The 23,864-nt window shown below is 47.3% G+C and overlaps 1 protein-coding gene and 1 long non-coding RNA gene across 4 annotated transcripts in view; one reads left to right on the plus strand and one right to left on the minus strand.

The window, feature by feature from the left end:
- Nucleotides 1-23,864, minus strand: part of PBX1 (PBX homeobox 1) — a 281,408-nt gene that overhangs the window by 114,543 nt on the left and 143,001 nt on the right. The gene's annotated exons all lie outside the window — the stretch shown is intronic.
- Nucleotides 1,997-22,034, plus strand: LOC125283494 (uncharacterized). Its single transcript, XR_008960530.1, has 2 exons — nt 1,997-16,184; nt 18,113-22,034. It is a non-coding gene; the product is annotated as an uncharacterized LOC125283494 (long non-coding RNA).

Here is a 23,864-nt window from a genome sequence, read left to right on the forward strand (position 1 = left end):
CATATTTTTTGTATTTTAAACATGCAAATGTGTTGTCCACTAAAGTTGATTTTGGACCATTATATACAAGAAATGCTTCCTTCAAACCATTACTGGGAATTGGGACCTATGCTACTATACTTCTTACAACAAAATTCCAGGAAAAAATGAGAAAGGGGGATAACTTCAAAATCTAGAGTTCTAGCATCTGATGTTAGTGCTGCACGTAAAGCACACGCCCACTAGCGTCACACCCACCTGAATGGCCGTGAAAATCACGACCTGCAAATGCATAGTGAAAAATACAAGTGCACATACATAACGAATCCACACTTACACAGGACACGAGGACACGCATGGGCACGATAAGGCCCAACAATCCATCTGCAAATGAGTCAACTAAAGAGAAAATATGAGCAGAATATTTCTGTGGACACAGCAAGAAAGACACACCAAAAAAGGGTCTATTTTTTGCAGCACATTTTAATTGTATAAAAGTTATTTTCCTTTAACTAACAGGTTTCGTTAAGATTTAAAAATATTTCGTGGAAGTTAAAAATCCCACTTAAAATGAATTCAACTGTAAAGCTGTTTAATACTTCTTCTTTTCTAATTCACTGAAAAATTTAATTGGATAGAAGGGGAAAAAATTCATTTCGACGTTTCTTCAGTCCCAAATTAAGATTCCCTTTATGTTTGAGCCATACCCTTCTATTTGAAGACGACCTTACTTATGTACAAGCAGGTTACTCTTCATAAACAGATGTTAGTACATATTCCAGTATTCTTTTTCTGCACCAACAGTGCATCTTTTGGAATTTCACAATCAGAAAAGATCTTTGAACCTGACTTTGAAATGACTCTAGTCCTGGGATGTTCTTAGATGACACAAAGACCTGCCTCATGGCAACAGAAATATCCTCGTGTGTGAGACGAAATGTGGCACTGGGAACAAGACAGACTCTTGACAGTTGCTCTGCTGGGTACCCAAAGATGCCCATGACCCAGGGTTCCATGGTCCAGCAAACAGGAGGCACCATGGTGTTAATGGGGACACTACATCCCTGCAGCATACAAGAGTGAATGAGACACATGGTCTGGCATGGTGAGTCTACCCAGTGAGTCGCAAACACCCTGAGATCGATGGGATCACCCAACAAGCATGTAGAATTTAGTCCATCTATAGACCATCTGAGGTTCAAACTCTAGAGAAATACCAATATCTAAGGGTCTGAGGGAGAAAGAGCAACCCATTAAGGGGAACAAAATCATTCAGAATCATAAGGGCCAAGGGAGTACAGCTTCTGAGAAGAGGTCATGAAGAAAAGTGCTACGCACAGCCAAGACAGAAGTCCAATAAGAAGACTGAAAATTACACGCTACATTCAAGCAGCTATGGGGCTTTGGTGCCATTATCTAGAACAGTCTAAGGACGGAGGCAAAGGGAGACTGAAGTAGGCTGAGAAAGATTAGAGGGAGATTTCTGTCAGCAAGCGGAATGAATGATATAAGGAAGGGAAAGACTATGTGGCTAAGAAAGATGGAGACACAGGAAGGTTCCCATAGGTTAGAAAGGACTAAGAATGCCCACGAAGACACAGAAGACAAACAGCCATGGATAACAAGGGTCAGAAGAGAGAGGAGACTAGCATAAGGGGCACAGGTAGGAAGGGGAATATCTCATGGAGGACGAAGAAGAGTAAGGTAGACTATGGATACATTTGGAGACACCATGGAGACTGAGGGATTTTGAGATTAAAGGGTTCCATTTTCTTCATGAAATAAAAAGCAATGTCATCTGCCAGGAGGTTAAGAAGGGCACATGCTTTAACAGTCACCAGGGCAACGTGCTTCTCTGTATCTCGTGGAAGCGTTCGCTGGCAGCGCTGAGAGCCCAGGCAAAGTTGGGGAACAGGTATTTGGGGTGGCACAAATCTTGTATTTGTGTGATGAGGTACCTGCAGTATGCTTCACCATTCCTTTATCCATTCCTCACCAGAACCGGGCCCATGGGTTGAGAAGGGAAGGCAGGACTCAGAAGGAAATGGATGGCCTGGTGCTGATTTCCAGCCCCCTCTTTTATTTTTGCTCCAGTTACCTGTAGTGAACATCTCCTGTCTGGCTTCTTTACGAGCTCACAAAGCCAGCGGTGTAATCACAGAAAAGGAAGACAAGGCTGGCTCCCACATCCACCAGGAAGGCTGGTGCTCTGCGACTCTCTTTGCGGGTTGACCAGGCCCTCTCCCCAACATCATCCCTGTCCTTCTGGTTGCCCCGTGTGTAGGGAAGGGCCTGGTAGTTGATGCCCTGTGAGGGCCTGAGCGCTGACCCTTCCCACACCTTTGGCCCTGCCATCCCGCTGGCTAGGCTGGAAGGTCAGGAAGATTTGTGGCAGCAGGGGCCCAGGCGCCATCGACGGACCTGCAGAGCGCACGCAGGCCGCCAAGCCGTGCTCACTTCTGTGGCAGACTTCATAAGGCTCCGCTCTTTGACTGGCGTTGAGTTTATGTGAAAGTAATTAACAGTAATTAATCCTTAATTACAGTAATTAGCCAAGTCGCAGTAAATTAAACCACATCTGGAGCAGATGAGGGCTTCCGAATGGGAGGCAAAGAGAGGCGACAATCGGGGAGATGCTGAATTCATCTGACAGCATCTGATTAAGCCTACCTGTTGCTGGCGGCCTCATTTGCATGTTGTTTTTGTTTGCATTTCCCAGTAACCCTTTCAACGGCTTTCATGGTGTGGACCTCTTGGTCCCTGCTTAACTACCAGTTAGGCAGCCCTGCTGCCATGAGGCCAGGGAGTCCCTTCCAATCAAGCAGGGCGGTTGGGTTTGCCTGGGCTTTATTTATATGTTTCCCCCCTCCCTCTGAACAAACAAAAATATAAATAGCAGGGACCTCATCAAGTGACAGGCTGAAATCAGAGGGGAAGCCAAGTGAGATTTTTTTTTTTTTTTTTTTTGGCTGATGAAAAGGGAAAATGATATGAGCCATTAACATGTCTGATGGGGGAAGGAAAAGCAAAGAGTAGGAAGAAGGCAAAAGACACTTGCAAAAATAGGTCAAGTGGGTCATCGCTGGTAAAGACATTTTTAGAGCCTACAGAGAGGGAGTCAGCCTCCAGAAGACCTACTGCCCATGTGTCAGAGACGCACGCACATGTGTGCACGTGTGTGCACACACGTACTGCATGGGCAAAACCCCACCAGCCTTCCACTTTTCTGCCCGCATTCTGATGAGCACTACCCAACCACGCGTTACATTTCTGCACATTTAAGCAAAAGAGCACACCCCAAATCCCACCATCCAGGGACAGGTGTTGACAACTATGAAAAGGAGAGAAAATATGGCAAAATATTGCCACAAATGATTATTCCAGTTGCTTCTTTAACACCAAGGGGGCGGAGCCAGTTGAGCTCATTTGACTTTGTGCCCTATTGCCCCTCTAGACTTGACCAAGGTCGGCAAAGCAGTACATTTTCTGCATGATGAATCTTGGAGCCTGAACTGCCAGGCTGTTCAGATCCCATTTCACCTGCGGTAGCTAAAGTGAAGAGAACAGGGAGGGCCAGAGAGCTCTTTCTTCAGTAAAACATTTCATGGGGAGATGGGGTTGAACCTTTTCCAAGAGGCAGGAGAGGGCTGAGGGGAAAGGTGAGAGGAGAGAATCATCTCCTTCCCCCAAATAGTACACCTAACTAGGTCATAAGGCCCAGGATGAAAAAATGACACTATGCCATCCTTACCATGAATAGAGAGGTCCCAGGACACACCCTTCTACTACCTGAGATGGGCACTGGAGAGGTCAGGACACCCACATGCTGACTTTGGGCACACAACTGTCATCACCAGGCCACCGCCAACAAGGCACGTAACTGCTCTTGCAGGGGGTTGGCTCTGTCTTCCCTCTTTGATGCCATCAAGTCTGGAACATACACTCAGGGTTATGTTCATGGAGAAGAGCAAAACAAAACGATGAGAAATGGGTTCACAGACTCCATGCTCTGGCCAGCTGACAGGCCCGCCATCCCCACCCTCCTGCAAACCCAGCTCGGCCTCTGCGACCCTCACAGGGACTTATATGTGGCTCTAGGTGTCCTGAAGCCCTCCGGGATGTACCCCAACGATACTAAAGAGCTGCTGCTTACCAGATGTGCAACATGAGGCAAGTCAGAAACGAAATCTGTTTCTAAATGTGCAAAAAGTGAAGGGTACGGATGGCACCCACATCAGCATGTTATGGACAGGATTAAATGAGGCAATGGATGTGATTTTCCCTGGTGCACAGGGAAAATCTGGTGATGGTTACTTCTTCTTTTATGTATTTATTTTCTGAGAGAGGGAGAGAGTACACGCAAGTGGGGGGCAGGGTAGGAAGGATACAGGGAGAGGAAAAGGGAGAAGAGAATCCTAAGCACGCTCCACACTCAGTGTGGAGCCCAATGTGGGGCTCGATCTCACAACCCTGAGATCATGACCTGAGCTAAAATCAGCTGAGGCCACCCAGGCACCCTGCTTCTTCTTTTATTCTTCTTATTGTTACCATCTGTCCTTTGCTTATTACACTTATGTGAGAAGCAGCACAGGCTCCTGAGCCAGACTGCCCATCTACATTCACTAAATACGTGACTTATGAGCTGTGTGACCTTAGGTAAGTTAGTTAACTTCTCGGGACCTTAGGCTCCCTCACTGTAAAAGAGGGATAATATTTATACCTACACCTCATCTGCTTCTTTAAAACAAACTGCCTACTGAGAACTGCCCAAGCATATAGTAACTGCTATAGAAAAGCTGCCTATTATTAGTATTACTACTTATATATACACACATATATATAAAGACATATACATACACCTGGAACACATGCATACACATGTATGCAATCCCCTGAAATCTATACACCCATATTAAAAACGTTTATATTAACTCGTGAGTCCCTAGAAAGCAGGCCCAACCTATTGCTACTCTCATAGATGAAGACCCAAATATAAATACATGGATGAATGTCTTCAGTAGGACCTTGACCATTTCATAGTGAGTGAATTTATCAATAGGATATTATTTAGGGAAAATTCACTTTGAATCAACAAAGGTACTCTAATCATTTGAAGCAGATTGCCCCAAATTTATTTCTTCCTTACTATAAGAATTCAGTCACATATTTTAGTTTTGCTCTTTTAAACCTCTAAGGTCAGTTACCCCATATTCCTGGATGCTGCCGTGAAAACTCTGCCTTGAGAAGTCATGGTCCCACCTTTATTCAGATGTCCTAGCAAACGTGCTACAAAGAGAAGCAGCCGTTGCAAGTGGAGCAGAGAAGAGTATGAACGCCTAACACGGGGCTGAGGAGCCTACCAGCAGTAACCCTACAATTATCTCGTGGTTTCCTAGAAGTTATAATGAGCTGACCCATTTGGCATATCAAATTCCTCCTGACTGGTTTTGCAGTTCTCACCCATGCAGAGACATGGCTCTGTGAAGAAAAATAACAGGCCATTTCAGCTGAACTATGTTGCTGTGGGTGGAGAGAATGTCGGGAAAGAGATGCATCCTGCAGTTAAAAATTACTCAGCGACTCTCGACTGGTGTAAAGTTAAAACCCAGAGGCCCTGAGCAAAAAAATATGCATTTCTGAGAAAACAAATAAATCTGTAGCTGAGAGAAGGTCCCTCCTTCTGTTGAGTGAAGTATGTTTAGTTAACATTAATACCCGTATTTTCTGCATTTCCCCCAATTTCATTATTCAGGCCATGTCTAAATCCAGGATAGGTTATAATTCTGAATAATGGGCTATCTGCTGCCTGTGGGGAAATGTTATACTGATAATAAATAATTTCTGAAAATTACGAATTCCTCCTATGCTTTTGGCTTCATTTTGGAAAACAAATAAATTACTGGTTTGCCCAAGAAATGGGAACACGGCATGTGGGCTCCTTGCTCGCGTCTCCAAGAACCACAGCCTGAAATGGTTCACCCATGTTCATTAGAGTCACCCCATCCTCACCAGAATGCGCGAGAATGAGCCATCCCACCTTTCGTTCATTGGTTTCTCTTCTCATATCCCCGGTAAAGGATGGAGGGAGGGCACAAATGCTGACAAATCCCACTTAGAAACATCAACAAGGTAAGAGCCTCCCTGTCCGCTAAGGGACATACTTGCCCCTCGAAGAGGAAGGCAGTACTAACCACTAACTTGGAGGCTGGAGAAAAACCTCTGGGGCTCAAACGAAAAGAAGCCGATCTACCATGAGCTGCAGCCAAACTCTAGCTAGTAACAACGTCAGAAAGCCTCAGGGCATGAGCGGCAGAGGCCCCCTCCTCACATGCCAAAGGAAAGTGGTCATGAGTCATCTCGGGTACATGGGACGTGACTGCTGGCTTTTGCTCCAAACCAACTCAAGACCTTACCACCACCGGACTGTGTATGTGACACAGAATCAATCTCTAGATCTCAGTAATAAAAACCAATCGCCACTGTGTGAGTGGAGGCGGCAGGCTGGAAGACCCACCCAAGAACTCCCACCCACTGCTCAGAAGCACGAAATGAAGGTCCTTTGCCCTGTTTACTTTTAAAAGTAGGGTAGTTCTTGAAAAGTGCACTTTATTAAAATGCCCTGTATCTGAGTTGTACTAGTTTGAATTATAACCAAATGTAGTTTCATTTACATGACACAGGGAGTAGCAAATAACATTGCACACGCCTAGTCCCTGACTTCTACAATCTTCCAATTGAAACCAACAGACATTGCAGATTTTCTGAGATGGTAAGACAGATATTAAGTCCACACATTAAACAAATACATAAATTAAGTAAGTCAATTACTGAATTTCATTACATATTCATTATGTGCATGCCACGGGGGGAGTGCAGTCACTCACTCAGGAGCTGCTAACAGGGTCAGAATATTTGTCCCTAGGGGTCCATGACTTAATAAAGCCTAAGCTTGGTGTTAGGCTTTAGCAAAACCGTACACCATATTGCTTTGCTTTGAGCACCTGACCAAAATGAAGTGATCAAAAAGAGTCGCTGGAGGGAACCCAGAAAACTAAGGGGAAGGCTTTTCCATGCATTACGGAAGCCCAAGAGAGGCTCTTGGAGGAAGCCAATGCCAAGATGGAAGTGGAGCCCCAACTCTGCCCCTATCCTAAGGGATGGCAATGAGGTCGCTGACCCCAAGACAGGTCTCAGTTCCTTCCTCTGCAAAAAAATGCACCTGCCAGCCCCATGCAAATACTGCTATAAAGACATTAACTAAGGACCACCATGAAGAATTATTTCACCGTGGGAGACGCAAGGGCTCTTTTTACCAGCAAAGCGTTATTTTGTCATTATGGGTTTTAGGAAGTACTTCTGTTCCTAAAAGACTTTCTAAAGACCATTTATATACTCCACAGACCTCCATTTCATACCCAATAGACTTCACACATAGTGCTAATTCAATGATGAGGTAAGTAGGCACGCTCACAATTTTATATAACTCCAGGATGTGGCTTCAACATGCATCTATTCATATACCCAGATGTGACCAGGTGTTTTTTTGTTATTGTTTGTTTTGTTTTTTGGTGTTTTGTTTTGGTTAATTCATTGGTTCCAGCCATATTCATGGCTGAAGGCCACCTGATTAATGACACTGATCCTATGGCAATCTAGCTTACTCACTGTTTGCCTGGCTAAAATAACTGGGCTGGCAGGGTCACTGTCCAATTATCCAGGGAATGTACGGGTAGACTCAGGATCATCGTTCCCATTCTCTCTACACTAAGCTCATGACAAAAAAAAGACCTCAGCCTCTGCAAACTGTAATCAACATATTCAAATCAGAAAGATCCCATTCCCTGGAGGAGGCAGAAATGGGTTGATCATAATGTCTGTATGCAAAAACAGAGACCGCAAGTAAACACTGTGCACAAACTCTGGTCATTACATAGCAGTCTGAAATGATTTTTCATCTTTTCAAAAACACATTTAACTTTTAAGCCTAAAAGGGCCATACAAGAATCCACGCGGTATAACACTTTTCCAGCAAGATGGCAGCCAGTCACCCAGGGCAGTCAAAAATTTTTAACTGAACACAAGGGTAGAAAATTCCAGATGTGCGTAGGTGGTTACATTTCATTTCCAAATCCTAGGGCTGTCAAAGGCTCCCTCTACCAATTGGAAAGTAAGACAAAGCACATCTCATCATGGTGTCAAGCACTCTAGATGTCTTGAGCAAGTCACTTTCATTCTCTAGCTTACGGAAAGATGGATAGCAACTTCACAGTCAGGATTTACTTGTATAGGTGAAGTGCTTTGAAGATAAGAAGCCAGACATATTACAGGACCATTATTTTTGCCCCAAAATGAGTTCGTTATGTGTTGGGCATCAGATGTTTCTGATTTGCGCCTTAGTCTGAGAGTGGGAGACAGGCAATGGTTTAAGGATTGCTGGGAGCAAGCTATAACTTTGAGATGTGTGCGCAGGGAGTCAGCCAGTCTGGCAACCCACCAGGGGCTGAGAAGTCACCTGTGAGAAAGCAGAAGGGTGCTACAGAAGTTGAGGCCATGCGAGCAAAGGCCCGTTAGGGGAAGCACACAGGTCCAGAGACAGTAAAGAGAACTGATGTTGTCTATGAGGTCCTGGGTACCCCCGGAGATTTCCCACCAGTACAACTCCCTCTCGGTGTTTCTGGCTAAGCGTGTGAACGCAGAGGCAGACCGAGCAAGCCTCTATGTGAGGGACAAATAAACATTCTGAGGACTCAAGACTGTGAAGGCAACTGAGCCTCAATGCAACCCAAACCTTTGGGGGTTTATGCGTTATTACTCTGTATCACGGCTTCCAATCATTTGTCCCTTTAGAACAAGAACTCTCAAAGACCTGACAAAGAGGAACGGACGCTTGCGTTCCCCACTTCGCTTTCTCACTCTCTGCAAGCCTCCACTGGGAAAAGGAGATGCCATGCTTAGGGGGCTGCAACAGCAGAGGGATTGTCTAATGAAAAGCACAACCCAGAGATCCCTCCCTCACTGGAATACCAGAGCATTTGTCTTTCCAAACTAAGGGCCAGCTCAGGCATCCCCTACACATACAGCAGAGGAATCCCAGTCAACGTCTGCAGAACGCAGGCAAAATGCCCAGCAAGCGATGTCAACACCACAAGTGATAAGCAGAACCCCTGCCTCTTACACCTAGAGAGGCAGGAAACACAAACATCAGTGCCGTTCAGACCCAGGCAGACCAGTCCCCAGCCCTGGATGAGGCACTTGGGCTCCTCTCCCTTCGCTTTGTTGCTAGCAACGGCACCAAGAATATCTTTTCAAGCTACTGCCAGGCCAAGGGCATCTGGGAGAAAAAAATAAACAAGATGCTAGATGGGAAACACATCATTGCTGCTGTCTAGAGCACATCATTTGCATTTGCTGTGTGTGTGTCCATATGTGTGTGTGTGTGTGTATGCGCGCGCACGCGTGTGTGTACGTGCACTCACAAGATAGAAATACAAGGGACTGGATGCTCAATAAAAGGCCTAAATTTTTGGATTTGATTTACGTCTTTGCGATCTGCACCGAAGAGTGAACTTTTTGATGGAGCTTTCAATGGGATCCCCACTACAAGGATACATAACCTGATAACGTCTGACAATCTCATTTCTGGGTGGAATAAGCTCCTTCTGGGGCCTGAGAAGTCTGAATCAAAACCCACTAAAAATGCTTGGAGCTTCTGAGGTTAGTTCAAGTTTTAGGCAAAAGCATCTTGTGTCCGGTAAGCATACGTGAGCAGGTGGACGGACCGACAGGCTCACAGCAACCCCTAACCCTTATGCCGACTGACACTATTTGGGGACAGAAGCTGAGCTCGGTAAACACTCCCCACACGTCAGCTCCTTCCAGGCTGTGGGTGCTGGCCCTTCTTCTCATCTGCATGGTTCAAATTAATTATACACTTTAATTTCATGAATTATTAATTTGATTCTGACTCGGCAGCTTATGATTATCCAGCGTTACAGACTATACAATTCCAGCTTCATTAAAACATCACCAGCTGCCTGAGAGACAGACATTAAATAGGGGAGAGCAATAATAAAATTAAGCTTCTGGCGCATAGCAACAGAGCCCTCTTCCTCAGCCGCGGGCAGGGCAGGGCAGGGCTCTGCTGCCTGGCCGCCCCGGCAGAAAGGGAAAAAGTCCTTTCAGAGAAATCCACGCCCTTCTCAGAACGTGCTTCTTGGCCTTCCACCACTCACACGACTTCAGATGGTCAGATGGCACAAGGGCGAGGAGGGTGGTGTATTCATCTGTCGATCTCTCCCTCCAGCCCCTTCCATTTGCCCACCACCCACACGGGTCCCACATTAACTCTTTGATAACTGCCAATGCTCAGAGCTCAGCCGGGCTGGCCAGCACCCAGAGTCTGCCAGACTAGCAGGCAGAGCTTCGCAGAAGCCTCTAAGGAGTCCGCCAAAGGTACTGCGTTGCCCTGGGTCTCCCTTGCCTCTCTCTGGCTCTTTGGCTCTAAGAAGAGGCAGTAGGATGACTGGAAAGGGATGGGGTTTTAGTCGCAGCACGTAATCCGCCCAATCCAGCCAGTCACTGCACCATTCACACACCGCATGTGCATAATGCCCAATCCAGAGGCCTGGCACACGTCAAGGACTCCATCAGTGCAAATTCCTGACTCGGTGTTCACATTTATACAATGAGGGAGATGAGGTCAGAACCTCTAAAGTTCCCAGCAGTGCTGATTTCTTCACCTTCACGTGGGAGATGGCCTGTTCTTCCAAACCTTATGATGCCGAGCCCGAGGTGATAACCCTTTCCCAGAAGTCCCGTGCTTCCTTTTAACAGGGAGCATTAGCAAATCACATGTGTATCACTCAACAAGGTCACTGCCATAGGTTTTAGCGGTATCCTCTTGGAAAAACCCTATGCGGTTATTCCTCAAAGAGAAGTCCTGGGTTGACGGTCATACCCTTCTTCAAAGAATTCAAGAAACCACTGGCTGCTAAGACGATGCCCCAGCTCAGCCAGCATTATGGAAATAAATGGGGAGAAGGAGAGAAAGAGAAAGAGGGAGAGATCCAAGCCCCCCTTTTTCCTTCTACCTCATCTACAAAAAGCCCAGCTAAGAAAGCAGAATCCTCTGTGGATTAATACACTCCTTCAAACACATAAAACTGCAGCACTTCCCCCCGCAACTTTGTGGCAAAACAATTTGTAGAAGGAAAAGGTTGGAATTTAGACATTCCATTTAGCTGTTTCAGGAATCTAAGGACCTCGAACCTTGTGGGATTTGAAATCGATGGAATTAATTAAGGGAGATGCCCAGCACTCTCCACTAAGTAATCAGCAGGTACAGTAGACCTGAAAGTCTATAAAGAAAAATGGAACAGGATGACATTGAAGGAGGCAGTAAGGATTAAAAAATGAGCATCCAAGTGGGAAAGGCACACGCCCATTGATCGCAGTGTAAGAGATTAAGGCTTCAGTGAGCGACAAGAAGATCCTGCAGCAGAAATGGTTACAGAGCATGAGTGTAAGCCCTGCAGGTATGTATAATCAGTGACAGCCAGGCATCGCCAGCCGGGGACCACCTGCCAGGGAGCGGAGGGTCAGTACGGGGGTAAGATGCAAAACTGGGCTGAAGACATTAGGACTTTATAGGATAGTGTACCATCTGACACCACGGCAGATCGTATTCACTGTCTCTTTCTTTCACTAACACTGAAGCTCCACAAGGACAAGGATTTTGTCTGTTCCATTCGTATTGTAACCCCAGTGCCTAGAATACAGCCTGCTGCAGGGCACCTGGGGGGCTCAGTCAATGAAGCGTCTGCCTTTGGCTCAGGTCATGATGCCAAAGTCCTGGGATCGAGCCCCACATCAGGCTCCCTGCTCAGCGGGGATCTGCTTCTCCCTCTGCCATTCATCCCACTCATGCTCTCTTGCTCTCTCTCTCTCAAATAAAGAAAGTCTTAAAAAAAAAAAAATTCAGGGGCGCCTGGGTGGCACAGCGGTTGGGCGTCTGCCTTCGGCTCAGGGCGTGATCCCGGCGCTCCGGGATCGAGCCCCACATCAGGCTCCTCCGCTATGAGCCTGCTTCTTCCTCTCCCACTCCCCCTGCTTGTGTTCCCTCTCTCGCTGGCTGTCTCTATCTCTGTCAAATAAATAAATAAAATCTTAAAAAAAAAAAAATTCAGCCTGTGGCAAAAAGATGCTCCATAAAGTTTTGTTAAATGAACGGATATATGAACAAACAAATAAAACATTCTAAGTGAACGTATGCACCCTGGTTAATCCCTGGATGGGGTTCCCCACTTCCCCACGGCAGCCAGGTAGAGAAGGGGGAACCACAGGGGAGCTACTAATGAGAAATTAAATACCGCTGACCCGTGAAGAACACGGGTTTGAACTGCACAGGTCCACTTATACACAGGTTCCTTCACAGGTTTCTTTTTTTGTCTTTATGATTTTCTTAATAACTCTTTAATTCACTTTATCATAAGAACGCAGCATATAATACATATAACATACAGAGTATGTGTTCGTCAACTAGTTACAGTATATGCCGATGTTATATTGGCAAGGTTTCGGGTCAACAGTAGGCTATTACGTTTTGGGGGAGTCAAAAGTTATATGCGGATTTTCAACTGTGCAGGGGGCTGGTGTCCCTAATCCCTGCCTCGTTCAAGGGCCAGCTGCAAAACGCTCTGTCTTCATACCTGGGGAACATGAGTGAACCTTCAGTAAATTGCTCCTTCATGCCAATGACAGCAAATGGAAAAGTGAGGGCATCCAGACAAATGTGTTGGAAGGTATTCCACAACAGGAAACAATTGCGCTCTCCTAGCAGAGTGCCGTAGCTCAAAGAACTCAATTGTTTTTGCTTTTAAGTCATTATGCTTCTACCTCCATTCTCTCCCAATCCTGTACAAAGCAAAAAAGAAAAAAACAAACAAACCAAAAACCAACCAAACAAAAAACCCAACCACCACCAAATACAGTCACCCAATTTCACAGATGGGAGTCACAGATTTGAAGCAGTGTCCTAAAGAGAATTCTGGCCACACTGAGAATCAGGGAGAAAGTCTTAAAGATCCTCTCGCTCCCCAGTTCATAGGCATCCCAGTCAAATGCCTGCTCCAGGGCCCGAGGGGGAGAAGAGTGGTGAGTCCCATATTTCCTGGTGCACAGCTGACCTTTCTACCACAAAGCACGACCAGAAAAAGCCCCCTGCATGACAATGCCATAAGGCAAATTCCAGAAATAGGAATAGACTGTCTGCGACACACCTGAGAATGCTTACAGACTCCTGGGACTGGAAGAAGCCTTTACAGACCCCGCAGCTACCCTAGTTCGCTTGGCCATCTCCTCACTGGTCAGGGAAGGAGAAGATGATGCCTTCCTAAGATCTCCTGAAGTTCTTTTGGAAAAAGAGAACCCCTCCCCCCGCCCAAGAGGATTCCCCTACAATTTGTCTTTTGTTACAACACAGGTACGACCACTGCTGAGTATCCCTCAGAAAGGAAGCCAGAGAAGCCCTAAGCCCATGGAGGCTCCACTGGAGGGCCAGCACATTCCCTGGACCAGAGACTGCAAAGTCAAACGAGCATGTTCCACTGGGCATCTCTGTTACCATAACAGGCGTCTCATCACACGCCTGCCCAAATACCACTCGCGCTTCACGCGGAGGAAGACACCTAGCTGGGTCTGGGGGCGGGGGGAGCGCAACTTCAGTGATGTTTCTCCACGGGAGCCCCTCGTTTGGGCACTGGCATAAGGCATCCTTGAGGGGCGCCTGTTTATGTCAGCAGATGTTAGCCTGAGAAGTAGTAGCTTTAGTTTCTGTGACTTCTTCCAAAGGAAGTCAGAAGGCCCCGGGGCTCCTGCGTTCATCACAGAGTCCTAGGAGCACGGCTTCCTTTGTGGCCAGAACTACCCCGCGGGGAGTGAAATGCTGACTTTCACTACAGAGTACAAATGTCAGCCACATCATCCAAGAGTCTCTCAGAGGGGTCAGCAAGTTCACATAGGGGTCCTTGGCACGATGGGAGACTGAACACACAGTAAAAGATCCAGCAGCTTCTGCCATCTAGGACCTGAGAATCCAGACAGGGTGAAGTTTCCCATGAGCCCAGATATCTAAAAATTGTCTGCTGGCATTGGACCCATAGGACTGTTAAAAAAAAGAAAAAAGAAAAGAGAAAAAAAGAAAGAAAATTAAAATATGCAGAACAATGAAGGAAGGATTTTCTGAAACAGAAAACACAATCTTTCATTGTTTGCCCTGTCTTTCTAATAAAAACATAGCGTTGGACCTGTCTGGACATGGGGACTTTCCAGTTTCCATGGGAGGCTGGACATTTTGCATTCAATACAAATTAGTTCCTCAAAATCAGAATCAATTGTCATAAAATGTAGGGAAGGGTTTTCCCATGGGGCAAGCATTTGTGGTACAACTGGAAATGTTCAACTTGATTATAATGCTTCACGAAAAGGTCAGCATGGGATTTCAGAGCTTTACCTTGAGGACGCTGGCTGTGTTTGCAAGCAGGGTGACCTGAGGAGTTGGTCCGCCCTGGCTAGCATGTCCACATCACTCTGATCACATGTCACAGGGCCAGCCACCGACCGTGTGCTTCAGAAAATAAACACATGGGTACACACGCACGCACACGCACTTGGACACACGCACGCCCCATGTACTTTCAGGAGCCTAAACACTTTCAAATTCAATGATAGGAAGAGCGGGCCATCACTGGCATGTTTGCTGGACAGGACAAAAACAACGTTACTACATAATATTGTAACAGGCACCGCACCTCCGTTCCGTCGGACGTGACACAGAATCACCCGGGCATCATTTGTGCATTTCACGAATGCACAGGTCTGGGCCTCCCCACGTCCTGAGACTCTGATCCAGGCCATGTGCGATTTTCACCAGGTCTCCGGGTGATTCTAATACACCACACATCTACTCCCTGGTTTCCTGTAAATACTCTATTTCCAACTCCAATGAACAGCCTAAAGCTTCCAGATACTCAGGCCAAGTAAAAATGGCTAGCACGCCCAGATGTCCAGGTTCTGGTCGAATGTTCGTCACAGAATCGTACTGCCTTTGGAATCAGGGCTCATATGCGACATTTGAGTGCAGACATCAACCTTCGCTCTCCCAGGACAAGGTCCAGACAGAAGAATTTCCCCTAACCCCACCTCCAATTTAAACCTGCATGAGAGGGAGGGCAGAGAAAATGGCTCAACGTGGCTTCGCGGGCAGGGGGACACCGCCCTGCCCATTTATTGCCTCTCACACACCAACATGCCTGTGTGGGTCTCCTTCGCAGCTCATGGGAGCCCCCAGCTCGTTCGGTTTATCCGATCTGACGGGGTCACTGGCCGTGAGCAAGGCTGAGTAGAATTCTGAAACACTTTCGTTATCAACCAAAAGGTTGTCATTCGGCCAGTTCTTGAGGGTCAGCCCCTCCTCCTTCAGTAAATCCAAGCGCAAGTCAAAGCCGGGGAGGGGGGTTGACCACAAAGACGGGGAACACAGGACTATAGTCTCAGTTTCAGAAAGACCTAACCTCTGTCTCACTTGCAACTGGCATTTTTACATTTCAAACTCTGAAATTCTGAAACAGACTGCTCTCTCAAAACCAGTCCCTGCCACAAAGAGGAGAGTGTGTGGCTAGCTCCACCCTCTTTCGATAAAGTCCCGATGATCAGAGAAGTCAAAAGCACGGGCGGAGTCTCTGGCCAGCACCAGCCAGGCGACCTCTATCATGAGCTTTGATTCCAGAGTAGCAGAAGTGGGCTTAGTTCATCCACAAAGCCTGAACGATCCAAGGTTTGGCTGCTCACGTGCTCCTAAGTCAATGTCACATGGATACTCATCACGTGATGACAGCTAGACCCGACACAATCATTTTCAACACCACATTTGTCACCCAAATCCTAAATACTCCTGCTTGTCAAATATTCCTCTTAGACCTGCACGTCCCAGAGTTAGTCCTACAGAAGCAGCATCCAAACCGATGAAGGTCACCACATCTTGACCTCTCAGAGTTCCCGAGTGGGATCCAAGTGGGACCTTCAATGGGCAGCAGCCGATTTTCACCCCAGGCACGGCTGTCTTTATGGGAGTTGGGGGTGACATCCTTCTGCAGAAAACAATCTGGATTCTCCAAAATTACCTCGAACATGCTACAAGGCCAACGAAGGTATTTTTTTCTTTTTTTTTTTTAAGATTTTATTTATTTATTTGACAGAGAAAGAGAGAGAGAGTACAAGCAGGCAGAGTGGGAGAGGGAGAAGCAGACTCCCCGCTGAGCAGGGAGCCCAAAGTGGGGCTCGATCCCAGGACTCCGGGATCGTGACCTGAGCCAAAGGCAGATGCTTAGCCAACTGAGCCAATAAGGTGCCCCGCAACATATTTTTCTATACTAATCTATAAGTTTAAGTTTAGAGTCAAAAAAAAAAAAAAAAAAAAAGTAAAACATGCTGTTAATGGTAAGTTCACATTTTTCCTAAAGTATCATAGCTCAGGAAATCAGACTTAACTCCATGACTTAAGCATTACGCACCCCTGGGCAAAGTTTTTAACTGTTATGAACTATTCAGAACTATTTGGGGAGGGGGATAATGTTAACTATCTTGATTTTTTTTTTTTTTGAGGAGTAAATAGAACAATACCTAGTGTCTGACACATAATAAGTGCTAAATAGATTGCTATATGTGAAGTCATCTTCATTCTGATCATTAATGGAGATTAATCTCCTAAGCTTATACTAGATACTGTTGTTAGTGACGGACAAGAACTGGATAGGAGCAGGTAGTATTGATTCCAACTCAGTGCTCTGAAACCACAGTCTCCCCCTAGTGGAAGCCTATTAATTTGTGTGTTTTTGAACTGATGGGTTCAGCCAAGGCACACCTGTTTCCAGGCAGGGCTTGATGAAATAAATGCTTCATTTTGTTTCTCCGTCAGAAATGGGGCCCTAGTCCATGTAGGGGATATGTCTAGAGAGCGTTTGTTCTAACTTTCTGGAGCCAACACACACCTGCCCAAGTAGCTGAGGTGATGTACTCCCACTGTCCTAGAGCTACCAAGACGGTCCCAGCTGCTGCTGGAAGTGTTTTTAGATGCATTATTTATTTGAACACCTGCCTGACAATCCTAGACAGAGCTCAGTCTTGGAAGGGAGGGGCCACTGGGACACCCAAGGATTTCTTCCCAATATGGCTACATTCTCTGGTCTGGATTCTTCCTGTGGCCATGAAGGGCCTTCCTCTGCCCCAAGTCTGATTCTGATGGCACCCCACACCAAGTGGATAAAAGTCTTCGAAGAAACACATCCGATGCCCTGTTCTCAAACCGAGGCTCTCAAGAAACCCAAGAACATAGAGCCAATGCCATGCTGTGCAGGTCAGACCTAGAGCATTCTGTTCTGGCAGCTACGAACACATCCGTTACCCTCAGCTGTCCTTCTCATGGTGGCACACTCCTAACCAGTACCATGCCCTTTAGTTTTTACCAGAAGGGAAACTGAGATACTGAGATACAGCAAGAGCTGCTACAAAGCGGTCACCCTCTTTCCCATCTTTCTGCCTTTATTTGGTTCGCCTCAAATGCAAGGCCCATTCTTCCACCTTCTGTTGACTTCTATCCTACCCATTTTTCAACTCAGAGCCCCAGCTCCCTTCCCTACCACCACTACCCCTCAACTCAACCGCTCTCCACCTCCAAAACCCAGTATCGTCTGTATCGTAATATTTCATATTTTAACTATGTTCCCCATGGAGCTGTCACACCGGCAGTGTCTTCAGGTCTTACAAGAAAGGACTTGTGTCCGTTTTATCTTTTTTTCCCTTGTTCCTCTTTAACCATTCATAACTCAGTAGCAGGCACGTCTCAGGTGCTGAACGTCAGTCTGAAGACTGACTGAAAGCCCCCCGCGAAGCCACACGGCGACCCCCCATGATAAACATGTTTACAGGGAAAATTCTTGCCGCCGGCGCTGACGGTGGGTTCACCGGGTCGTGCTTTCTCTGCACATTCTGCCTTGGGCCAAATTGCCTAATTTTTCAAAATTTAGTCTTCCTATTCCGTTCAAGGGGGTAAGGATCTTATTATTTATTTAACTCACAGGAGTCTTAAGGGACTGAATGTTTAAGAAGGTTCTAAGATGCCGGAATGAATGATGCCGTCTCCCGGGCAGGGCACCGCTGCCTGGCACAGACCAGCGGGCGCTGTGTTCAGAGGCACACGCGGAAAAGCACACTCGCTGGCAGTCGCCACACACACCGTCTTCATCTGATCTGAAAACATCTTGCTGGTATATTTCATAAGCAGAATGTCTTTATATTTAATGACCCAAGGACGCCAGGCACTTGCCTCTGAGAGGCAAGTACGATCTGAAGAACTACAATTTTGTCACCCCCACCCCCACCCCCCAAGTAACCCCTCTGACCCTCTGAACGGCTGCCTTCGGAAGCCTGGGTGGATAATCAGCCTGTGTGCGCAGTCCTCTCAGGGTAAGGAGGGGAGAAGCCTGGGACACAAAGGGCCCTGGCGGTGGGAGTTAAGGTCCAAAGGTACAGATTTTTTTTTTTTTTAAAGATTTTATTTATTTATGTGACAGAGAGACAGCCAGCGAGAGAGGGAACACAAGCAGGAGGAGTGGGAGAGGAAGAAGCAGACTCCCAGCGGAGGAGCCTGATGTGGGGCTCGATCCCAGAACGCCGGGATCACGCCCTGAACCGGAGGCAGACACTCAAGGACTGTGCTACCCAGGCGCCCCCAAAGGTACAGATTTTTAACCGACTGACAGAACGTATGCTATGAGGGGAAAAGTGTCTCCTGGCCAGGATTTCTGAGTCAGAGGAATCGACTCCGATAATCCACAGCCTTGCAATCCACCTTCTTGCTTCCAAGTCGTGAAGCAAAAGCAGATCCACCTACATTTAACTCATCCATGTGCCAACTCCTACTTGGATCCAGGTATCATTTAGACACAAGGGAACAGACAGAAGCAGGACGTTAAATAAGGTCTCCGCCTAGCGCCCCTTCTAAGTTCTCCTTCCAGCACCGGGAAAAATGGAAAGAAGGTTCCTGGACAACTAAGAAGGTGCTGGACCCCGGCTCCTGAGAACCCCAAAGTCAACCGACCTCAGGAGCATGGGCTTTGTGAACAACCAAACGCAAGGCAAACAACGACAAAATTCCCTGGTTATAATCAGGCCGCGGCAGTCCTGAGAGGTCTTCCGTCAGAACCGCCAAGGACCTCATCACCGTTTGTCGCTGTTTCTCCTGAAAGAGATTTAAGAAGTGGATGGCTGGGAATGTGCACGCAACTTAGAAAGAATGATTTAATGAAAGAGTCATCACTCGAGAAGGTCCAATTAAAAGTCATGTTCATTCATTCCCTCATTCAAATATTCAGTAGTCAACATCTATTGAGCAGTCCCACGTGCAGAGGTGGGTGCCTTGGGAAAGGTGCAGATGGATGGCACAGTCCCAGCTCTTGAGGAACTTAAAAATCAACTGGGGAATTACGACGTTCATTTTATAGATGAATACACAGTGGCATAGACAGTTAAGGGATTTATTTTAAATTCTTCATCCCACAACTAAATCATCCTATGAAGTCATCATAAAGATGAAAAAACACTGAGCTAGAAGGTAGGATATCGTCCCCATCCCTAGTTGGAGCTCCTGCTCAGACTCACGGGGCAGGTCCAGTCCCCTCTCTGGGGCTTCACTTTCCTCATCTACATGACAAGGGGGTAGTTCTTTAGAGTGGGTCCCTCCAGTTCTCAGATTCTATGACTCTAATACTTGTGACCAATAATGTTTGGCGGTTAGAACTAAAGGACTCAATCTCTTGACAGAGTTTAATGAGAACTGTTACTCCACTCAAAGTCCTACTTAAAGGAACATGGAAGCCATTCCATTCCATTGGCACTCTTGTATTTTTTCTTAGAAGGTGCTTAGCCCTAAGTGGGATAGGTTGTCGTCTGTGGACTTTCTAGCTGGTATTCTGCCATCTTAGCAACTGTGGCAAAGAAAGCTGGAGCCCGTCCCTACATCTCCCTGCAGCCCCTGCTAATTGCCTATAACACAGGGTAATAAGTGTTTGCAAGAGCTATGTTGCTCCCTGTAAGAATAACTGCTCCAAAGATAATGTAACCAGTCTATGTGTGATGTGACAAATGGGGACGTGGACTACGTGGAAAGAACTCTTAATTAAAGGTTTAATAGACAGTGAGCGGATTGAACTGGATCATATGTAAGGTCTCTTCCAGATTTAGATTTTTTATATTATATTACTATGAATACGGTAACGATAATGTAAAAGATTCCTTTCTATTGAATTCACCAGTGAGTCCAAAACATTAACCCAAATCATTTATATTCCATGTATGGGTACTAACCTCCAAAAGGAGAATAAAAATTGGTGTAGAAACACCTCTGTTTGGATTTTTAAAAAAACAGACTGTTGAATAATTTCATGACATTTCCAACCCTCCCCAGAGATTTTCTCTCAACTTGGGGGATGTCCCCTAAATTGCCAACCAGCTGGCCATTTTGCAACATGTGAGCTGTAAAATCATATAGATGGAGATCTAAATGACAGAAAGATTGGACTTGTTTATATTTAATTTTTCCCTTCCTTAACATTTGTTCTTAACACCCGTATTTTTTTGGTTATAGAGGCACAGGTGGTTCTTATTTTAGACCCTATGTAGGGTCCTGCTATTCAGAGATTAATGAATAAAGGGAGCCTTGTAAATAGATTTGCATGATAATGGTCATAATGCTCTCTGCTGCCTTCTGTGCTTACTTCAATCTGTGTGCCCCTGAAAACGCCTCCCTCCCCCACACACGGGTCCCGTTGCCCCTCTTTCCCACCACCTGACTCCACTCGCTCAGTCTCAGGCAGACAAAAGTGAGTCGGGAATCGGGCAGCTGCAGAGAGAGCAGGGAGAGGACAGGAAGAAAGGGGAGAGAAGAAATGGACACAGACAGACAGACAGACGGAAGCAGAGTAGACAGTAAAATCCCCACTGCTCTTTAGGATAGGAAGGTTTCTGCAGAAGGAACAGAGTAAATGCCAGACTTCCACTGTCCACGGCAAATGATACCTTCAAACTTCCCTTTTTATGACGTCTGCTGCCCATCGCTGTTCCAGCTTCCCTCCTACATTTTACGTCCGTCACATGCTTGACGACCTCATGTATATCTTTTTGTCTCAAATCCATAACTATTCTAACACCACACACATGTCAAGGCCCAGCTGTGACTTGTTTCGGAGAACTGAGTCTAGAAGCAAAAGCCAGCTGTGGATTTGGCTTCTATCTCTCCCTGCACAGGGACAGGTTTGAAGGGCTTTTCTTTGAAGGCTACACCAAGAGGCAGCAACCCGGACCTCTCTGAAAACTTCACAGTTCCTCCCTTGGGGCTGAGGACAAGTTATCAAGCCAAGACGTTATGGGGGCCTCAGGTTATACCCTTCCTCGAGCCTCACTCAATGTCCTTCCTCTGCACTTGAAGGCACGCCTGTGTTCCTCGTGCCCCAACCCATTGTGTGGTCTCTCCGCCTGTGTGAGGATGATGAATTGGGCAGGGAATGTCATTCTGGAGGGATGCCATGAAGATGCCCAGGCAAGTGGATTAAGACAGAAAGCAAAAGTCAGTCCCTACAGCAGGACAGAATGCGGGAAGAGCCCAGCACCTGTGCCTGCCGGTCCGGATGGAGACTCCAACAGCGGGGAGATGCTGAGCTGAACAGGCATCAGGGCCCACACACCAGGCCGGGAAACAGAGTCCATTCCCTTCCTTTGTCTCCTAAGACCTGCACGTGTTTTCCCTCATTTAAAGGGAGCCCGGAGCACCGGAAGCCGGGCTGACCCTCTGCCTCTCATGTTGATGAACACCCCACGGGGGCACACTTTACTACCCACCCCCCACCTCCTTCCTCTGTGCCTTCTGATATCAACCGGGAAAAGGGAATCTAAAAATAAAGCTGGGGCCAGAGTGTGTACCACTCGATTGGGCTCCTGTGCTCACAGATCTGCTTATTTTGGCCTATCTCTCCCCAGCGATAAGGCTGCTAACAGCCTGTTATCAGCCAGTTGGTGAAAATGTGCTCCAGCCTGATTAGGGCCTCAGTCTTTGCCAAGGTTATAAACAGCCGTTATCGTTTTCCCGAACAGAATAATCCGGACAGTATCAGCTCAGAAACATATGGGCCACACAGAGAAGATAGCCGCTGACGGACACTTCATTTTAATTGTAACGAGTGGGTAGCAGCAGCCTGCAGACAGCAGACAGAGAGCGAACGACCCGATTGGCAGCAGGGTTGGGCTGTGTGTGTGTGTGTGTGTGTGTGTGTGTGTGTGTGTGTTTAAATCCCTTCTTCCTTCCCTGGTCTCCAACGCCTAAACCACTTTGATATTCTGGGTGGCATAATGAACTGGACCCTACCCCAGATGCTACCAGTCACCAAGCATGACCCTCCCCTAAAAGGCAGATGGGACCTTTCTGATGCTCTCATGGAAAGGAAAAGAATGAAAGAAAGAAAAAAAAAAGCCAGCAAAGGGGAACAGGGGGAACCAATACAGCTGTCTCTGCTCGTCAGCCCCCAATTCCATTTTAAGAACCTGTCTGCTCACCCGACCCGGGTGTCATCCCCACAGCCAAGCGTGGGAGGACCAGAGACCCCCCCCATCAACGAGCGCAGGGCTGGCAGATCGCAGGCCTGTGGCACACGCTGGCTGGACACTTAGATCACGTCCCTCAACTTTTCACACACAGACACATCTACATCAGGGACGATGACGCTCGTGGGGGACAAGCCTGTGCTTATGGGAATTTTGTGTCCTGAAAGCAATTTCCCAAACCTGGTTTCTCCCCACGTTCTCTCATGCCAGGCTTGTTTCTCAGGCTTGTCACAGAAAGTCAACTACCTGGCGGGTTGCAGGGGCGGGAGGCGGCAGAACACAGAGAAAATCTTGCCGGTCAGAGTTTTGCTGAAAGTGTTCATCCCTCTGCCTCCGAGTCAGCAGACGTCTCGGGGGCTGACCGCATAGCCCTGGGTCACCGCAGATGGCACAGGGCCCACAGCCGCCCTGTCCTTTCGGGGCTGATGCAATTTGCCCTCCTGTGTCCGCAGAAGCGAGTGGAAGGAAAGGGGGCTGAGGAGCAGGGAGGAAGGGCCCCGGGCAAGAGGGTGCGAGGCAAGCGCGCTTCCCCGCAGCCGGCAGCAGACCCGGCCTGGCATCACTGCTGTGGCCCGCGGGCTCCCACCTGGCGGGCCAGATGGGGCCAGCAAGAGCAGGTGCAGCTCCGAGGAAGAGAAACACCGGCACCCCCACTGTGGACTCAGCCGTCACCGGCCACGCTGCTGCTCAACACTGGAAGAAACTTAGTGCCTTCAACCTGGCTTTCCTTTTCTTCCCTTCTACCACTTTCGTCCTTATCCCCGCCCCCCCCCCCCCCCACGCATGCTTCCCCTGTCACCATAGGAAGTCACACCACTGGTGCCCACACTCAGTTCAACAGCCCTGGACCAGTCCCCAGGTTCAACTCAACTTCTGCTGGCCTTCTCATGAGGAGGAAAGCAGAGAACTGAAATGAGAAAAAAGAAAAAAGTTAAGGGAAGCCAAAAGAAGCTCCTTCCTACCCACAACGGTGCCTCTCTTTTCTTGACGTCAGTTTCTCATTCTGCAGAGAGAGGATGGCATGGCTTTGCCCAGGAAGAAACAGAGGAACAGCTGATATTTACAGCGCACTGATGTGCATGCCAGGCTCTGGCCAGAGCACCCTACAGACACTTACTGAGTCCATCCTCAAAACAACGCTATGATTCACACACAGGTGACCGGCTCCCTGGCCAGCA

The sequence above is a fragment of the Ursus arctos genome, unplaced genomic scaffold, assembly GCF_023065955.2.
Source record: "Ursus arctos isolate Adak ecotype North America unplaced genomic scaffold, UrsArc2.0 scaffold_2, whole genome shotgun sequence".
Classification (NCBI taxonomy): Eukaryota; Metazoa; Chordata; class Mammalia; order Carnivora; family Ursidae; genus Ursus; species Ursus arctos.